We start from the raw sequence: 20,549 nt of genomic DNA, 5'->3' as shown, positions 1-20,549 counted from the left end.
TGACCATGTGGGCCCGGGGTCGATTTTTGACTTTTTAGGGAAATTATTGGAAAACTTATTTTCATGCATTAGAATTGATTCATTTAGCATTTATTGATATAATTAAGTAACTTGTGGCTAGATATACGCGAATTGGTGGTGGAAACAAGAGGTAAAGCGGTAGTTGAGGCTTGAATTGTGTTCGTGGCATCGAGGTAAGTGTTGGTCTAACCTTAGCTTGAGGGATTAGGAGTTGTGTCTTAATTGTTATGTGTTAAATGTGGAGTATGACGTATAGGCATGGTGACGAGTATCTATACGTTGGTGTCAAGCATGCCCGTGAGTCTCGTATTGTAATCGTTGTGATTCCGTTGTGATTTATTCATGCTTAATATGATGATTATACTTGTTGGTTCCCTTGTCGGGATAATGTTGTTTAGGATATCGTCTCCCTTGCCGGGATGTTATTGTTATGACATTGTCTCCCTTGCCGGGATGTTATTGTTTACTATTTTGTCTCCCTTGCCGGGATATTGTTGTTACACTTTGGTTCCCCTGTCAGAATTCTTTTATGATTGCTGTTGAATTGTAAATGGGATCGGGTTGCACGCCTGCAACAAGATATATGAAATGGGAGCGGGTGGCACGCCGCCACGATGATATTAAATGGCATCGGGTTGCACGCCTGCAACAAGATATATGAAATGGGAGCGGGTGGTACACCGTCATGGTGATATTGAAATGGGATCGGGTTGCACGCCTGCAACAAGATATATGAAATGGGATCGGGTGGCACGCCGCCATGGTGATATATGAAATGGGATCGGGTGGCACGCCGCCACGGTAAGAAATAAAATGGGAGCGGGTTGCGCGCCTGCAACAAGAAAGAAAAGAAAGTGAATACTGTGTTTGTTTTCTTATTCTTGTTGGCAATTAAATTTTGGATTCTTTACATTCCTCTTTGGATATTCTGTTGTATCTGACACTTCCCACAGCATGTTTTTCCCCCTCTCATTTGTAACTGTAAATATCTGCTTTTATTTTTCCGCTGTATATGATTTAACTGCACAGGTTTATCTGGTAGTATGATCCTAGCCTCGTCGCTACTTCGCCGAGGTTAGGCTAGGCACTTACCAGCACATGGGGTCGGTTGTGCTGATACTACACTCTGCACTATGTGCAGATCCCGGTGCTGCAGCTTTTGGATCGCAGTGAGGGTGCTATCTTTAGTCCATTCAGGCGACCCGAGGTAGTCCTGCAGGCGTCCGCGGGCCCTGACGTCTCCTTCTATCCTTCTATGCTGTTTCTTCTATATATTTCTGAAACAGCTTGTATTTATCTTTCGAACCCTTATTTGTAGTACTCCTAGACAGTCTGTGAAATTGTGACACCAAATCTGGGTAGCTTTTTAGTTTATGGAATTGTATCAGTATTAATATTAAACTGTTACATTTCGTCTATTCCACTTATTTAATTCCGTTGTTTATATGATGTTTGTTCACCAATATTAAAGGATTACATATATGAAAAAGGTTAAGTAATTGGAACAATTAGCTTGCCTAGCTTTCTTTAGTAGGCGCCATCACGACCCCGAGGATGGGAAATCCGGGCCGTGATATATATTCTCATAACATAGAGTTAATGTTTCGTGACAATGACCTGCAAATTGCAAATCATGCTGTAATTGTTGATATTTTCAGGTGATATGTCTGTGGATCAAATAAGTGATGTCATTTTCTAGCATCTTGGAAAAGAAATTATTAGCAGAATACTGTATCATTAATTGGTTTACTTAATTTGTTTTTATTAAAAAGAGTTAATTGTACTAAAGCAACCTGCAACTTGAAACAAGAGGCCTCCTGTCAATTACGTTCATATATATTCAGTCTAATTATGAACGTAGACTGAATATTTAGAGAGTTACTAATCAACAGGAAAAGAGAGAATGTTTAGAGAGTTAATTTTTAGATAGCTAAAGGGGTAATAGCGCTTTCGATTCCTCAATTATTGACAAATATAATTTTGTTGATCGTGTTATTCACGTCGATAGAAGGAAACAAATAAGATATTTTTTGTGATATTTAACAAAGTTGAGTGAAATTTTGATTACAAAATGTTGCTTAGTGACTTTTTAATGATAATGCAGAAAATATCATTGTGTTTTTTTTATTTAAACAATTTTTTGAGATTTTAATGTAATAAAATAATATTTAAGTGAGTATCCGTGTAATTACTCCTCAAAGTGACGAAATCTCACAAATTTCACCGATTTTTATGTCAAAATAAGGAATATACGAGATGGAACGTTCACTTAGGATAAACATTGAGTAGTAACATGTTTAATTTAACAATCGATGAACCATTTATATGTAGACATTACTCAAGCAATTAGCTCTTAACCTTAAAAAATGCAGAATTATTTACTAAATTTGGTATCTTTTCCCTATGTTATAATGTTTTTTTGTGTTACTTTGATTAGACAGATAATATACTACTAACATTCCACGTTATCGTATATCCTTAATAAAAGACGATACAATATCGATCGAACTTTTGTTTTGTTTTTTCATTGGGTATTCAGTATTCGTATTGGAGTCTTGACTAATTTAAATTCACACCACGTAAGGCCCATTAAAGAGGAAATCGCTGTTAGTATACTATATTTGTAAAATAATTCTGGAAATATAAATGAATATAAACAGAAATGAACATAAATAGAAATTCGAGCCCACTGAATTCACAGTGTTTCCTTAAGGAATTTAATCCCCTCCTAGTACCCAAGGTTATGGATTATTTCCTCCCAGGATAGAACAATACACACTGGTGTAGTGGTACTTCAAACCCCAGCGTTTCAGCGAACGCAAAGTTCGGTAGCAAATCACACTTACTGTTGCTTTGTTTGATGCTAAAAGTATGCAAAAGAAGGAGGAGAAACTCAGAAAATCATAGTGAAATTCTGAGTAGAATAGTATTATATTTATAGCCAAAGTTGGGCTAAAATCTGAAGAGGTGCAACTCTTCAGAATGACTGTTTATGCAAAACGGCCACAGCATAAATGCCATTACATAAATGGCCATTTACTCAACAATAAAGAGGAAAATAAAGAGGGAAAATTGAAGAGGGTAGTTACTTTTCTGTTACCAAAACAGAAAAACGGATTTGATTTAATATTAATATTTAATATTAATTTCTGTTAATATTTTACTATTAACAAATAAATTTGGTCCAAAATCAATCGATCATTTGACCAAATCCAAATCCGAATCCGAATCCGAAGCCGAAGCCAAAGCCGTAGCCGAAGCCGAAGCCGAGCCGAGCGAGCGACGACGACGACGGCGTGAGGCTTGCCTTCTTCTCAACTCTTTAACAGCTAGAAGAAGTGCAATTGCTTATATACCCATAAAAAAACCTCTTCCTCTTGCAATATGGGACAATGTCCATTTACCAGGGGGAGAAACTTAAAATTTCACTCAAAAAATTCATTTTCCTCCATTTCCCATTCACCCTCTTTTATGTATTTAATATATATTAAATACAAAAATCCAACAATCCCCCACATGAATAGGGAATGGCTATATCACGGAAGTATGCATAAAAAACTGTGTGATTCGCAAGCAAGGATTAATTGCATCTGGATAAGTAGGTTTCCCTTTTAACTTTCCAGAGTGAACTTATGTCGGATATACTCGATCAATCGGTAGATTTGATATCTTTGAACCGTCGAATTTTGGTGTATACCTAGACAACCACAAGTCACACAACCAACCCTTAACCGTCTTTGGTTCTCATTGTTGTGTTCATTTCAGCCATGAACATCGCCTGGTTTCATAAGTGCGTAGAGAACTGGCCTTACAAAGTTCTCCTTGGAGCGGCTAACACTTCACACTTACATAGGTGATTCCTAAGCGTGTCATCCTGTACATACACTATTTGATATACCCCGTATCAAATTTAAAAATCATTAAAAAGCCTTAATGCTTTATCCTTGGTACTGAACATTGTCTCATCACGAGAATGGACCAAAAGTTTAGTTGACAATGTTGAACCGTCATTAATGAATTTGTTTGATCTCCTTGAACCTAGATCTTGGGATCTCTAGTCTTCTAGGTAGAGTTACCGCCACTATGACTTGTTGACTTGTTCTCGGCCACAATCCCATTCCCCTTGATGACTTCTCAACTACCTCTCTAGTTAGGACTTTTGTAAGTGGATCCGACACATTATCACTTGACTTTACATAGTCAATCGTGATAATTCCTCTAGAGAGTAATTGTCTAACGGTTTTATGTCTTCGTCGTATATGACGAGATTTACCGTTATACATAACGCTCCCAGCCCTTCCAATTGCCGCTTGACTATCACAATGTATGCATATTGGTGCCATTTGGGCCAAAATGAAATATCTTTCAAGAAATTCCGGAGCCATTCAGCTTCTTCACCGGCCTTATCCAAGGTTATGAACTCAGCCTCCATTGTAGAGCGGGCAATACAAGTTTGTTTGGACGACTTCCAAGATACCGCTCCTCCATAAATAGTGAATACATATCCACTTGTGGACTTGGAATCAGTTGATCCGGTGATCCAATTTGCATCACAATATCCCTCAATGGTCGCAGGATATTTACTATAGTGCAAAGCAAAGTCCTGGGTATGTACTAAATATCCCAAAACTCGTTTCATGGCCATCCAATGAGATTGACCTGGATTGCTCGTATATCGACTCAATTTACTTATAGCACAAGCTATATCTGGTCGTGTAAAATTCATGATGTACATTAAGCAACCCAACACACGAGCACAGTCCAATTGTGATATGCTTTGGCCTTTGTTCTTTGCTAATGCAAGATTCACGTCAATTGGAGTCTTTGAAACTTTAAAGCCCAAGTGCTTGAATTTTTCAAGTACTGTCTTAATATAATGAGATTGTGACAATGCCAGACCTTGAGAAGTCTTATGGATCTTAATTCCCAGAATTAAATCGGCAACTCCCAAGTCTTTCATATCAAACTTGCTAGTTAGCATACGCTTAGTAGCATTTATGTTAGCAATGTCATTACTCATTATGAGCATATCATCCACATATAAGCAAACAATGACTATGTGATTTGGAACATTTTTAATGTACACACATTTATCACATTCATTTATCTTAAATCCATTTGACAACATTGTTTGGTCAAATTTAGCATGCCATTGTTTGGGTGCTTGTTTTAATCCGTAAAGGGACTTAACAAGTCTATAGACCTTCTTTTCTTTACCTGGAACCACAAACCCTTCAGGTTGTTCCATGTAAATTTCTTCCTCCAACTCTCCATTTAAGAAGGCCGTCTTAACATCCATTTGATGAATTTCAAGACCATAAACTGCAGCTAACGCTACTAACGTTCGTATGGATGTAATTCTTGTAACTGGAGAGTATGTATCAAAATAGTCAAGACCTTCTCGTTGTCTATACCTTTTGACCACAAGTCTTGCCTTATATTTGTCAATAGTGCCATCATCTTTCATTTTCCTCTTAAAGATCCATTTAGAACCCAACGGTTTATTTCCAGGAGGAAGATCAACCAATTCCCATGTATGGTTGTTCAGTATGGATTCTATTTCACTATTGACTGCCTCTTTCCATAACAATGATTCCGAAGAAGACATAGCTTCTTTAAATGTTTGAGGCTCATTTTCCAATAAGAAAGTCACAAAATCTAGTCCAAATGAAGTAGACGTTCTTTGACGTTTACTACGTCTTGGATCCTCCTAGTTAAGTGTACTTTCTTTTGTTTCTTCCCGAGGTCGTTTAGATCCTTCACCAATTGACTCACATTCCTTTTTATACGGATATATATTTCCAAAGAACTCAGCATTATCTGATTCTATAACCGTATTATTATGAATGTCGGGATTTTCTGATTTATGAACCAGAAATCGATATGCTTTACTATTAAGTCGCATATCCTATGAAAACACAATCAACGGTTTTTGGTCCTATTTTTACCCTTTTGGGTTTAGGAACTTGCACTTTTGCCAAACACCCCCACACTTTGAAATAATTCAAGTTGGGCTTCCTTCCTTTCCATTTTTCATATGGAATGGATTGTGTTTTGCTTTGGGGTACTCGATTTAGTATTCGGCTAGCCGTAAGAACGGCTTCCCCCCACAAGTTCTGTGGCAAACCAGAACTTATCAATAATGTGTTCATCATCTCCTTTAATGAACGATTCTTTCTTTCTGCAACCCCATTGGATTGGGGCGTGTAAGGGGCTGTTGTTTGATGAATAATTCCATATTCTAAACATATTTGTTCAAAAGGAGATTCATATTCACCACCCCTATCACTTCTTATCATTTTGGTTTTCTTGTTAAGTTGCGTTTCAACTTTATTTTTGTATTGCTTGAATGCGTCTATTGCTTCATCTTTACTATTAAGTAAGTAAACATAGCAATATCGAGTACTATCGTCACTAAAAGTTATGAAATACTTCTTTCCACCGCGAGATGGTATTGACTTCATGTCACAAAAATCTGTGTGAATTAAGTCTAAAGGATTTGAATTCCTTTCAACTGACTTATAAGGATGTTTAACATACTTAGATTCCACACATACTTGACATTTTGATTTGTCACATTCAAACTTGGGCAATACTTCCAAATTAATCATTTTCTGTAAGGTTTTATAATTGACATGACTCAAACGTATGTGTCATAATTCATTTGACTCGAGTAAGTAAGACGAAGCTGAAATTTTATTATTATTTTCAACAACCATTACATTCAGCTTGAAAAGGCCCTCAGTGAGGTAACCTTTTCCTACAAACATTTCATTCTTACTTATTACAACCTTATCGGAAACAAAAACACATTTAAAACCATTCTTAAGAAGAAGTCCAGTAGAGACTAAATTCTTCCTAATCTGGGGAACATGAAGGGCGTTGTTCAAAGTCACCACTTTGCCAGAAGTCATTTTGAGAAATATCTTCCCACATCCTTCAATCTTGGCCTTTGAAGCATTTCCCATAGAAATCGTCTCATCGGGTCCAACGGGAGCATAAGTAGCAAAAGCTTCTCTAACAGCACAAACATGGCGAGTGGCTCCAGAATCAATCCACCACTCTTTAGGATTGCCACCAAGTTGCATTCGGAAAGCATGGCACATAAGTCATCAACATCGTCATGCTTTTCAATCATGTTTGCTTAACCCTTCTTCTTGTCTTTCTTCGGAGCACGACACTCCGTAGATTTGTGTTCGGTTTTTCCTCAGTTGTAGCAGATTCCACTGAACCGCTTCTTGCTTGGGTTGTATTTCGGTCCAGAAGCCTTCTTCCTCTTTTTGTTCTCTTCAACAATATTTTCTCCCATTATTGTTGAGTTTCCACAGCCTCTCTTTTCAACAGCTTTGTTGTCCTCTTCGATTCTCAACCGAACAATGAGATATTCAAGGGACATCTCCTTGCGTTTGTGTTTCAAGTAGTATTTGAAGTCCTTCCACAAAGGAGGCAACTTCTCAATCATCGCTGCTACTTGAAATGCTTCATTGATGACAAGACCTTCAATAAAATTTCTGTTAGTAAAAATACTAAGATTACTACTTTAAACATCAATATTAATTTGATATATACCTTCAGCAAGGAGATCGTGAATAATCACTTGCAATTCCTGGACTTGGGTAATAACAGACTTTTTTTTGGGTGCAAAGGATGATTTATATATATATTAATGGTTAATCCCTAATGTTACACTGCTTTGGCAGTTGCTGCAGAGTTTTGCATAATCGTACTTAAGTTACAACCCAAAAACGATCTAGGTAGTTCAGTTCCTAGGATGTCTGCCCAAAATACATCAGTGACAAACACCAGAGGAACTGCTAGAGTTACTGATTTACACAAAAAATCTTCCTTCGCTGCTTCCTTTGCCAGTATATCAGCTACCCTGTTTTGCTCCCTGTAGGTGTGCCTCACCTCCACTCTGCCCATTCTTTGGATCAACGACATGCATTCACAAATTAGAGGTTCAAATATTAAATTGTCGTTAATCAGCATATTGATTGTTTCTGAAGAATCAGTGTCTATTTCCAGCGGCAGAAGGTTATTCAGTTCCGCTAGTTGTAGACCTCTGATGAGTGCTCTAATTTCTGCCCTTATGTTTGTTGTATGGGGTATGTTTTCCATGTATCCTAAAATCCAATTTCCATTGTGGTTTCGGAAAATTCCCCCTATTCCCCCCATTCCCGGATTTCCTTTAGCTGCACCATCTGTGTTTAGTTTATAGGAGTCCGTTGGTGGTGGAGTCCACTTTAGCATTACTTGGTGCTTATATTTTGCTTGCTTGCTGTTATTCATCACACAGAACTCAGTTGCCTTTGCAATTGTGTTGTTAGCGTTAATAAGGTCCTTTTTGTTGTTAAAGACATTGTTGTTCCTGGTCAACCAAATGTGCCAGAGGCAGTATGGCATGAGGCTGTCCCAATTGAGGCATGCATTGTACTTAATGTCTTTGATTTTATTCACAACTGATATCCAAGGAAGGCCATTAAGGCTTAGGTTGGATGGAGGAGGTTTTGTTGCTTTTGATTGAATTGTATGCCAAAACTGAACAACGTTTGGACATTGGGAGAAGATATGGTCAATGTCCTCATTTTCGAATCCACAAAAGTGGCATTGTTGTGGACAATCCAGTCCAATAGAGTGGAGGAAACTTCTGGTTGGCAGTCTTCTGTGAGTTAAGAGCCAGATGAAGTATTTTATTTTGTTTGGAGTGTGAAGCTTCCAGGTTCCTCTGAATTGCTCCTCCCCATCAATAGGGATAGCCTGAGTTTTCCTGCTTAAAAGGGAGTAAGCAGTGTTGTTTGAGAATTGGCCATTGGCAGTGAGGTCCCAGATTAGGTTGTCGTCTTTTGTGGCAACACTTGGAATGAATACAGAGTTAAGGAGGTTTAGGATATGAGGGGGAAGATCAAATGACAATATTGAGGTGTTCCAGGAGCCCAAATGGTGGATTGAATCGACCTTAACGGTAAGGTCATTTTGAGTTTGAGGGCCTTGAATCAATTGCCTTAGAGCTGGCTGGTTAGGGATCGATTTGTCATTTAAGAAGTTAACCCTATTCCCTCTATTAACTACCCATCTACTGGATTTGGTACAAGTCTCCCAACCCTTCAGTAATCCCTTCCAAATTGGTGATTTATGTGTTCTACGGTGTCCCAAGCCTTGTGCAGATCTGGACGTGTTACAGTGCTTGTGGATCAGAACTCTGGCCCAGAGCTGTTAGTGTTCTTGTAGGCTCTCCATGCTAGGTTTGCTAGAGCAGCTTTGTTTTTAAGGCAAGCTTTCTGTAATCCTAACCCTCCCTCTAGTTTTGTTTGAGTACATCCCACTTAATCAAGTGGAGTTTCTTTTTTTCAGGGGTGGTGCCGCAGAGGAAGTTCCTCTGAATTTTGTCAATTTGATTAGTTACTTTGGTGGGGAGGGAGATGTATTGCATGACATGGCTTGGGATGTTGTTCAGAGTTTTCTTTGCCAACACTGTTCTCCCAGCCATGTTGAGGTATTTAGTTTTCCAGCCTGCCAGTTTAGATTGCATATTATCAACGATGAATTGGAAATCTGAGGCTGTCTGTCTTCTGTGAAAAATGGGGAAACCAAGGTATTTCCCAAAGGAGGTAGTGTATTTGATGGATAGGATGTTGGTGAGTTGTTGGGATGTACCCTGGGTTGTATTGGAAGAGAACAGGACTCTTGATTTGGATAAGTTTATTTTTTGCCCTGACTGGTTATGAAAGCTCTGTAAGATGGACATTATGGTGTTACAGTTCCTAATGTTGCCTTTAGCAAAGAGAGTAAGGTCATCTGCAAAGAAAAGATGGGATATCTTGGGCCCTGACCTACTTATACTAATGGGTTGCCATTGGTTCTGCATGACTGCTTGGTCAATGGATCTTGACAGCCTTTCCATACACAGTATGAATAGATAGGGGGACATTGGGTCTCCCTGTCTGATGCCTCTTGAAGGATTGAAAGCTTCAGTTTTACCTCCGTTGACAAGGATGGAGATGGATGAGGTGCTTATACAGGACATAATTAGATTGGATAATCTCTTGGGGAAGTTGAAGGCTTCTAGAGTTCTCTAATGAAGGACCATTCCAGCCTGTCAAAGGCCTACTCCAGGTCTACTTTTAGGATCATGCTACCATTCCTTCCATTCATTTTTCTGAAATGGTTAATGTATTCCTGGACAATAATGGCATTGTCACAGGCCCTTCTATTGGTTATGAAGTTTGCTTGGATTGGGCCTATGATGTGAGTCATGATGGGTTTTATCCTATTCACAATGATCTTGGTGACTGTTTTATAAATTGTGTTACAAAGACCAATGGGTCTGATGTTTTTCAGCAAGCTTGGGGAAATTTTGGAATTAGACATAAAAGGGTTTGGTTCATGGTGCTGTCCATGGAACAAGTGTTGAAGCATTTCATGCAGAATTGTGAGACAGATTCCCCCACAACGTCCCAGTATTTTTTGTATAAGAAGGGGTGGAGGCCATCAGGGCCAGGTGATTTGAAAGGTTTATTGGAGAAGACAACCTTCTTTATTTCAGACATTTGGAGGGGCATGTCCATGAAGGCCTTGTGGCTTTGGAGCAGTGTAGGATCCATGGTGGAGTGATTAGTGGTTGCCCAAGGGACTTCAAAGTGGGAGGTCGTGTAGAGCTTAGTGAAGAAATCAACAATGGTGGACTGGATCTCTTTTTGATCAGTGATCCAGTTACCATTGTCCTCTTTGAGGGAGAGGATCCTGTTTCTCCTCCTTCTATTTAGGGTAGAAGTGTGGAAGAACCTTGTGCTGGCATCTCCATCATTGAGCCAGTTGATCCTGGATTTCAGCTTCCAGAAGTCTTCCTCATTTTTGAGAATGAGGTTCAGCTCATTGTTTAGCTCAGACTCAAGGTTTTGCAGGAAGCTACTGAATTGGTAGCTAGCTGATCTTTGGATGCCACTGATCCTGGCTAGGAGTCTATTTTTTTTTGGTGGAAAATGTTACCAAAGACCTTTTTGTTCGTTTGGTTGCCAGTTTTTTGAATTCATCAATGGATTGAAGGAGGGTGGGCTGGTCTTTGAAGGCCTGGTTGATGATATTGGGAAAAGAGGGGTGACTAGCCCACATAGTTTCAAATCTGAAGGTCCTGGTTGGTTTATTACTAGGGGTCCCTACCATTTGGATTTTTAATGGACAGTGGTCTGAGTGGGTCCTAGGAAGGTGTTGTACACTTGCCTCAGGGTATTGTTTAATCCAGCCTTTGTTAGCAAAACACCTATCAATCCTTTCCAGAATTAGAGTATTACAGTTGGAATATCTTTTGTTGGTCCATTTGTATTTGCTACCTTTGTATCCTAGGTCAATGAGATTACACTTATTTATGCAATTCCAGAGTTGGTTACTACGGCTAAGGTTTATAGGGTTTCCTCCAAACTTATCCCTAGCTTTCAAGACTTCATTGAAGTCTCCACCAATGAACCAGTTTTCACTGGTGGTTCTACCTATGGTTATTAGCTGCTCCCATAAGAGTTTTCTTTCAGAGAGAATGTTACTTGCATAAATAGCAGCGAAAAACCAGGGAGATTGGTTAGGTCTTACCTTCACCATTGCATGGATTCCTTGGGGTGTAGTGGCCACTTCCTCTACAGCTACCAGGTCCTCCTTCCACATGAACACAATGCCCCCAGAAGACCCCACCGCTGGAGATTGAATGATCATATCAAAATCCAGGGTTTTAGCCAGTGCCTGGTGGTCAGCCATCTTGGTTTCTAATAGAACTAGCATTGTCGGCCTATGCATCTTAACCATTTCAAGGCAGTGCCTTTTGAATTCAGCACCATTACCCCCCTAACATTCCATATGATGTAGTTCATCATTGGAGATGTGGGTGGTAGGCGAGGTCCCTCATGAGGGCTCGATGGGCCTGGCAGGTTGGGCACTAGAGGGGGTGGAGACTTCCTTTTCAGACTCAAGATAGGGGTTAAGTTCAATAGTGGCTTCAGCGGACCTTGTGTTTGGGCTGAGACTAAGCTCATTCCACATTTGGACATCGTTCTGGGGCACAAGACCACTATTACTCCACTCACTTCTGTGCTGAACTCGATCGACCTCGCGGAGTCTAGCATTATCGATTATGTTCTTGTTGCTGGGTAGTTCTCCTCTAGATCCTCTATAACATCTTTCTTCTTGAAAATCTCCAGTGCTGTGGTGATTCCTCGATGGATGTTCTGTAGTGGTGGTGAGGAAGTTGCTTTCTTTGGATTCGGGGTCATGTGGTTTGGTGGGAAGTTGATTTGAGCGAAAACTGGTATTGCTGCTGGGTCCTCCTTCATCAGATCCGGGAAGAAGGGGAGTGATTGGAAACTCTGGAGTATGTGATTGTTTAGGGCTTGTGGGTCTGTGATTGGTGCTGAGCTGTCGCTGTTGGCCATCGACTACCATAGGAGCGGGCCAAATGCTGTCAAAGCTTTGTTGAGGGCTTCCACTATCACTCTTGCCAGATGCGCCGGGTTCTGCACTATCAATGTGATTCTCTTGTTGTCGAGAGTGAAGTCGTATGAGAGGCCTTGCCCCTGCAAGGCAACCTCCAACCAGGAGGCCGGTTGGTGGTCCGGTGGTAATGGGTGGGTGGAGATGGTGGTTGGTGTCGGGTCTTTTGCCATTTTTGTGTTTCTTAGCTTTGTTATTTTGGGAAAAGAGTGAAGTGGGGTTAATCGACTGATTTCCCATCATAAAGCTTCCTAATGTCACATCTTGGATAGTGGAAGGGTTGCCTTGTTTTGGGATTAGGGGATTTGGCTGCTCATTAATTGGGGATGTAACAGAGGTGACCTTTGAGGTCTTTTCGGTTGAAGAGGGAGGAGGTTGCAGACAGGGCACTCGATTTCCATATCTATCGCTTGGACTTTCTCCATTAGAGAAGGTAGCAGTAGTTGTAATAGGGGAAGAGTAGGCTTTGACCTTTGGGTTGGGTTGTACGTTACCAGTGGAGCCTAATGCTTCATGTGTTTTTGATTGCATGGGATCGACCCCATTGGGCACATTGCCTAAGGTGATGATTGGGGCTTCAGGAAATGGGCTTGATCCCACTTGGGAGCTGGGCTGGTGGTTTGGGTTGGTGGGGTCGTCTGAGTTTGACCCTGCTTTTTTTTAGAGCCCGTGTTGGGTTGCTCTATTGGACTTGGGTTAGGCACGCGCCTTGTCAATTTTGGGTCATTGGTGGGTTTTATTATTGGGCCTTGTTGTCTTTTTGATTTTTTTGAATACTGTTTACTTGTTTTTTAACATTGTAAGTAAAAGATTTGGTTTGGAGGAACTTACCTGAAATGGCATCAAACATGTTTACCTGGACCTCCTCCGCTTGTGTATTTTGTTGTGTTTTCAGCAATTGGCCTTCTGCATTTAGAGTTGTTTTTTGTTGTCCCTGCTTGCGTCTTCTTGGGAATGTGACAGTTTTCCATTGGCTCTCCTCCGGTGGGAGGTCCGTTGGGTGGTGTTCTTGTGATGTGTTGGCTGTTGTGGCTGGACGTTGATTGTATGAACATCTTAGGGTCGTGTGGCCTATCCTACCACAACTGATGCATAAAGTTCCATCACCTTCGTAAATTACTGACTGCTTGTGGTCTCCAATGATCACTGATGTTTCCACTGGTGATTCAAGTGGAACTTGGATGCATATGCGTGCATATCTCCCCCTTAGCATGGAAGAAGTACATTGATCTATCTTCAGTAGTTTACCTAGTTTCCTCCCAACTTTCTCCAGGATGACTGTGTCATAGAATTCCGTTGGTAGTTGGGGTAATCTTATCCAGATGGCAGTGGTAGTAAGAGTGGCTTCCTGTGGAACAAATTTTGGTTCCCATTTACGAACGGACAGAAAATGGCCAGTTACAAACCATGGGCCAAGATGTAGTGCTTTCACCATGCTTTCCTCTAAGCTGGATTTCACTATGAAGAAGTCCCATCCTAGGTCAATCAAGATTAACTGTTCGGATGGCTTCCATAGATCAATTAGTTTGGAGCGTAGCATATGATGAGGCATCTATCTTTTGAAGACCTTGATGATTACTGAGAATTTCCATGGCTTGTATAGTCTTTCCTTCTCTTCTGGTGATAAGGGAATGGATCCTTCAATGTGTTTTCCCTTAATCCCTTCCGGGATTGATTGGTGTTCCATGTCATAGTAGTTAGCTTGGTTGCTTTCTTGCTTATCCAAGAGCATTTCCTTATAGTTCTGGTGAGGTAATTCTATCTCCATTTGGATTTGTTTATCCGGGGGTTACGGTGGGAGGGGGGTTTGATCAATGGTGGTTCCATGAAAGCACACGAGAGTTTCTAGAGAGAGAGTTGGTAAAGGTAAAAGTGCCACAAAATATCTAACACGGTAATAACAGACTTGCTATCTACCATTTTGTAGTCCAAAAACTTTGCAGCAACAAACATTTTCAACCCGGCATCTTCGGTTTTATATTTCTTTTCAAGCGCAATCCACAGTTCCTTTGACGTTTCCACGCCACTGTAGACGTTATACAAAGTATCCTCCAGCCCGCTTAGAATATAATTCTTGCACAAAAAATCTGAATGCTTCCACGCCTCAATCACGAGAAAGCGTTCAGTTTTTGAAGTTTCATCGGACAGCACAGGAACATCTTCCTTGATGAACTTCTGGAGACTTAGAGTAGTCAAATAGAAGAACATCTTTTGCTGCCAGCGCTTGAAATCAATTCCGGAAAAATTTTCGGTTTTCTCCGCCGATGCCAATGCTGCCGGTGTCGTTCGGCTTGTTGAGGCATTGGCAGTCACCATTGGAACAGCTTGGTTCTCATTCTCATTAGTCATTTCTGTAAAAGAATGACACAAACGTTAAAATCACGTAGATTTTAATAGAGTACAAAACCACAAAGGTTTTACTCTTCCAGAAACAGTAAGTACAAATACAGAAAATATATTAAATTCCTTAAGCTTGTTAGTATACTGTATTTGTAAAATAATTCTGGAAATATAAATGAATATAAATAGAAATGAACATAAACAGAAGTTCGAGCCCACTGAATCAGTGTTTCCTTAAGGAATTTAATCCCCTCCTAGTACCCAAGGTTATGGATTATTTCCTCCCGGGATAGAACGAACTACACACTGGTGTAGTGATACTTCAAACCCCAGTGTTTCAACGAACACAAAGTTCGGTAGCAAATCACACTTACTGTTGCTTTGTTTGATGCTAAAAGTATGCAGAAGGAGGAGAAACTCAGAAAATCGTAGTGAAATTCTGAGCAGAATAGTGTTGTATTTATAGCCAAAGTTGGGCTGAAATCTGAAGCGGTGCAACTCTTCAGAATGACTGTTTATGCAAAACGGCCACAGCATAAATGCCATTACATAAATGGCCATTTACTCAACAATAAAGAGGGAAAATAAAGAGGAAAAATTGAAGAGGGTAGTTACTTTTCTGTTACTAAAACAGAAAAATGGATTGGATTTAATATTAATTTCTGTTAATATTTTACTATTAACAAATAAATTTGGTCCAAAAAGTTAATCAATCAATCATTTGACCGAATCCGAATCCGTAGCCGTAGCCGTAGCCGAAACCGAAGCCGAAGCCGAGCCGAGCGAGCGACGACGACGACGGCGCGAGGCTTGCCTTCTTCTCAACTCTTTAAGAGCTAGAAGAAGAACAAGTGCTTATATACCCATAAAAAAAACATCTTCCTCTTCCAATATGGGTCAATGTCCATTTACCGGGGGGGGGAGAACTTAAAATTTCACACAAAAATTTTATTTCCCTCCATTTCCACTCACCCTCTTTTATGTATTTAATATATATTAAATACAAAAACCCAACAAACGCTCCCTACCAGGAGTTTTTTCATCCTTAGAACTCCCCGCTCAAAAGTCAGTCTTTTTAGCTTCTTCCAAAGAGGTTGGGACTAGACGAACCCGAAACTTCTGGTTAAATCGTACATCTAGTACAATCCTTGATCGTATCGATGTAGACTTCTACACAAGCTATGCATCATAGTATTAGTTTTAGTAGGCGTTTGGACATAAAAATTGCAACTTTTGAAAAAAAAAAGTATTTGGAATTAAGTTGAAAAATAATATTTGAAATTTCAAAATATATTTGGACGTGCATTTTAATTGAAAAAATATTGCAATTTTGTGAGTGGGGAAACAAAAATTTCTGAAAATTTTGAAAAAGAAGTGGTCAAGGTCAAAGCCACTTTTTAGTTTTTGAAATTTTTTAAAGACTTGCAAAATTTTATGAACAAACACGTTTTTAAAATAAATTTTCGAAAAAAAGAAAAAAAATGTATGTACAAACGGAACCTTAGTTTAATATAGAAAGGAAATGTCCAAATAAAAATAAAGGAAAGTGAGATCCAGATGGAAGGAAAAAAAATGAAAAGGGCTAATCAAGATTTATTGTCCTAAAATCATGTGGTGATGGCTTTCACATTTTATTTTGCTTTTCTCACTCATTGGCCCCTTCTTCTTTTTTCTCTATCTATCTACCTTTTAAAAAGGAAAGAGAATTATACACATCCACATAATAGGAGTACTTTTTAAGTTTTTTTTCTCATTATTTCTTAGACTTTATTCTTAGCTTTCCTTTTCCTTTTTCTTTTTTCTTCCTCTTGGGAGACATATCCAAAGAATGTTGTCCTCTCAATCTAAACCATATAATCTTACATAGTATACCACCTGTGCCATAATTATTTTCACTTTTACCCCACTAGGTAAAATAGCTAGCATTTGTAGGTAAATTATACAGTTTTAAATAATTCGAATATGTAATCATATTTCTTAGTTTAAATGTTCATTGTACTCCATTAATTCCTCTTATTTTATGTTATTTTATTTGGCTAAGCTAGCGTTTCGCCATAAATTTTCAAATTTATTTTAAAAAATTTGATTTGGGTGAAATTTTGTTTCAAGATAAAAATCTATTTTGACAAAAAATTTCAAAACATACTTTATTTTTATTTATTTTTAAAAAAAAAAAAGTGAAATGAGACTTATACCCATAAGTTTTAAAAACTAAAAAAATACCCAACAACTCTGAGAAAATACATACAAAACAAACGAAACAAATCTGAAGAAAATTCATACATAACAAGCGAAATAAGTCTGGAGAAAATTTATACAAACATTAGCAGATTTTAGCAAATTACCTTCAAATTTTGTCTTTGCGGTGGATTGCCAATTTGCCACATATTGGCACAACAACTTTGGTAAATGTTTCCTTGTTGAGAAGGGCAAAGCCGCGTGAGTTTAATGAGCGAAAAATGGGTACATATGGATTAGTTGAGTCATAATAACAGAAAGTGAACTTTTTTATAAAATACAAAAGTTTGGGGTAATTTTTTTTTTTAAAAAAAGAACTAAATGGTAATATTTTGGGTAAAAAATAACTCTTGAGTTGGTTTTGGGATTTGGAAATTTGACAAAATATGGATAAAATCTATAAACAAATAGATATTTGCTAAAAAAATTGAAATTTTTTTGGCAAAATATATGATCAAACGGGAGCTATGTATAAAGTCACCACTAAGAGTTGAAATTCCTCTATCTTTAATCAAAGAATCACGTTTGAACCTTAGAGAATGAAAAAATTCATGATTTGGAGCACTTCTCTCATACATGAGTCCTATGCGATGCAAGTCCAGATTAGTCCGGCATCGCATGGTCAAATAAAAAAGACAAGTACGAAATCCAAGTATTGATTGATTTGTATATGAATAGAAAAGAAAAAGTCAACAAAAATCTCACTCATGCATTACTAAAATTTTAAATTCTATTGGAGCCTAAAATAATCTTACCAAGCGGTAATTTCGGATCTATAAGTTGAGACAAAAAATAATACTAATAATAACACATAAGGTTAATTGATTTTGTCTACATTGAAAAGTCTTTTCAAAAGATATAAAGAAGGGCTATGTTATTCAAGAAGATAGGTGTTTCTCCATTTATAGGAGCCAAAAATTGATTTGATGTAGACTTGTCATTAAAGTTATGTTTGAAAATTCCCTAGTTGCTATAACTCGTAAGTGCACTAGTCTTGATGCCTAATTGTAAAAACAAGAATAAATAAATAAAATTACAAAGGAATGCAAATCATAAAAAAGATAAACTTACGAAGAAGTCAAGGAGATCGATGAACATGTAATATATATACATAAAAGAAATCTAATCATATATATGCTGTAATTTTCTAGCAAAAGAGGTTCGGATAAACCCCGTTTACCCGTAACTCCGTCCCTGAATATAGGGTCGTATCTAGTATACTAATGACGAGTTCAATTGGACCCATAACTTTCAATGCAGAGTAAAAATTAATATCGAAAAATTCATTAAAATTGCAAAAATAGTAGATAAAACTCACAATTATAAAAATATAATAGGTTCAATACTAAAAACGTTAAAAGATGAACCCATAAAGTTTAAATTCTGGTCCGCCGAGCCTGAATAAGTGAACATTTGCTGAGATGTCAAACATTTCATTCTCTTAAATGTTAGATTTACAACAAAGCATAAATGAATTCACTTCTGAGAAAAAGGAAAATATATGAGATGTTGAACTTGTCTTCAAAAGTCAGTTTCTAATTCGACCTTTACGGGCGTTCTTTTTTCATTTTATACTTGTCCGAAATGAATTTAAGACTTCTCTGAAAGATGACATAGCAAAAGAAAAAAAAAGAATCTTCGTGAACGCTAGTGAAGAGCCAAAAAAAAAGGTTAAAAACTCATTAAATGATTACAGAGTTAATCCCATTAAAAAAATTAAAATTTTAATCTATACTAGTGAAAATGTTACATCATCACAATAATGGTTCCTCGTGTGTTATTAGAAAAAGAAAAAGGGGGTTGATTGCAAATAGAACTTTTTGCAGGCACATTTTATATTGTCTGATTTTGGTCAACAATGCTCCAAGAAAATGAAGAACAACTGGAGGAAATTTATTTAATTTAATTAGGTTGCCCTTTTCATGTCTTTATTTGATTTTATAAACACATGAACAACAAGGCACAAATAGGACATCCAAATTAGCTGACAGTATTAAAAATCTTTTGCCTCAAAAATATTTTAAATATTAGGAGAAAAACTTTCTTTGGCAAAAATTATTTTTAATCACGGCCGAAACTATTTGCATTTGTTAGCTGCAAAAGTATATAAAATTTATATATATTTTTATATATAATATAAAAAATATATATATATATATATATATATTTAATTATTTTAAAAGCAGCTATAAAGTGTTATTTTCCTAATTTTTATTCCCATTACAAAAATAAGGGAAACAAACAAACAATAAAAGGAATCCTCCTGGCCCGCATGCCCTTTTTCCCACTAAAAAGGACTCCTGACAAAGACCAGAACTAATAATAATTTTTAAAATATTGAGGAAATTGAAGTTGAGATATTTTAGAAAATTAAAAACTAGAAAAAGTAGGGGCATTTACCAAATCTACAGTTTCATTTTCATTTATTGAATTTGCTAGTAAGATGCCATAATAACTCCTCAATTATGCATTTAGTTATTGGTTTTTTCCTTTATAAAGAAATTATAAAGAGATTCGTGACTCCTCGTTTTTGGTATCCAGTATATTTATAGTAATTTTACTTTTATGGAATACTACAGTATTCTAGCTAGTGTTAATCATATATTACTGATGGAAAAAAAAATCATATATTACCGCCCTAATATAGACAATTGTGAGTTGTATTCTCATTCTCTTTTACCAAATAAAAGTTGAATTTTTTTTAAGAAATATACGAAATAAAACTCATACTTAGAATTATGCACTATTCTTTAAATTCAAAACATAACAATAAAATTTTCACATATTACATACAACTTTAAAGAATACTCACAAAACTAAGAATTTTAAAGATCTTCTCTTCCTTTTTATCTTCTCTCATATTTTTCAAGCGCAACTTCCATGACTTCATCAACTTCTTCTCTATTTTTGTTTTAATTTATTACGTTAAAAACTCTTTTGACTAATTAACTTCTATCTTTATTTTTAGGAGAACTGTCATTAAAGATCCATTTGAAGCTTCAATTTGAATTTAAAATTTTTTAGTAATTATTTTTTGAGTTGGTGTGTCAGAAGTTGATTTGACACGTCTATATATTTTACAAAAATTAAGATGGATATAAATTCGAACTTCGTGAGATTTATTCAGAAAACATTTGCATTTATGAACACAAACTACTAAGTCAATTGGCAGTCCAATTGTGATTTTGTGAAGGAAAAAAGGCAATCCAAGTGTCTTTGATAGTCATAAAATATTGTTAGTAATTTCGGACTTGATAAATTTACTTAAAAATACGACCTTTTTTCACGTTATAAGCTAAATATACGTTGTCACATTTAATTCACGTCTATTGTAATAATATAAAGAATAAGTAAACAACGAGTCACACAACCTTTATGCTAAATATGCGTAGGAATTTCATGATAATAACATAACTGAAAGAGTAATAAAGTGTGATAACACATTAGGAAAATGCCAGCATGCATGTCAATAAACAAAT

The sequence above is a fragment of the Nicotiana attenuata genome, unplaced genomic scaffold (assembly GCF_001879085.1).
Source record: "Nicotiana attenuata strain UT unplaced genomic scaffold, NIATTr2, whole genome shotgun sequence".
Classification (NCBI taxonomy): domain Eukaryota; kingdom Viridiplantae; phylum Streptophyta; class Magnoliopsida; order Solanales; family Solanaceae; genus Nicotiana; species Nicotiana attenuata.
Note: the sequence above shows the minus strand (reverse complement) of the source record.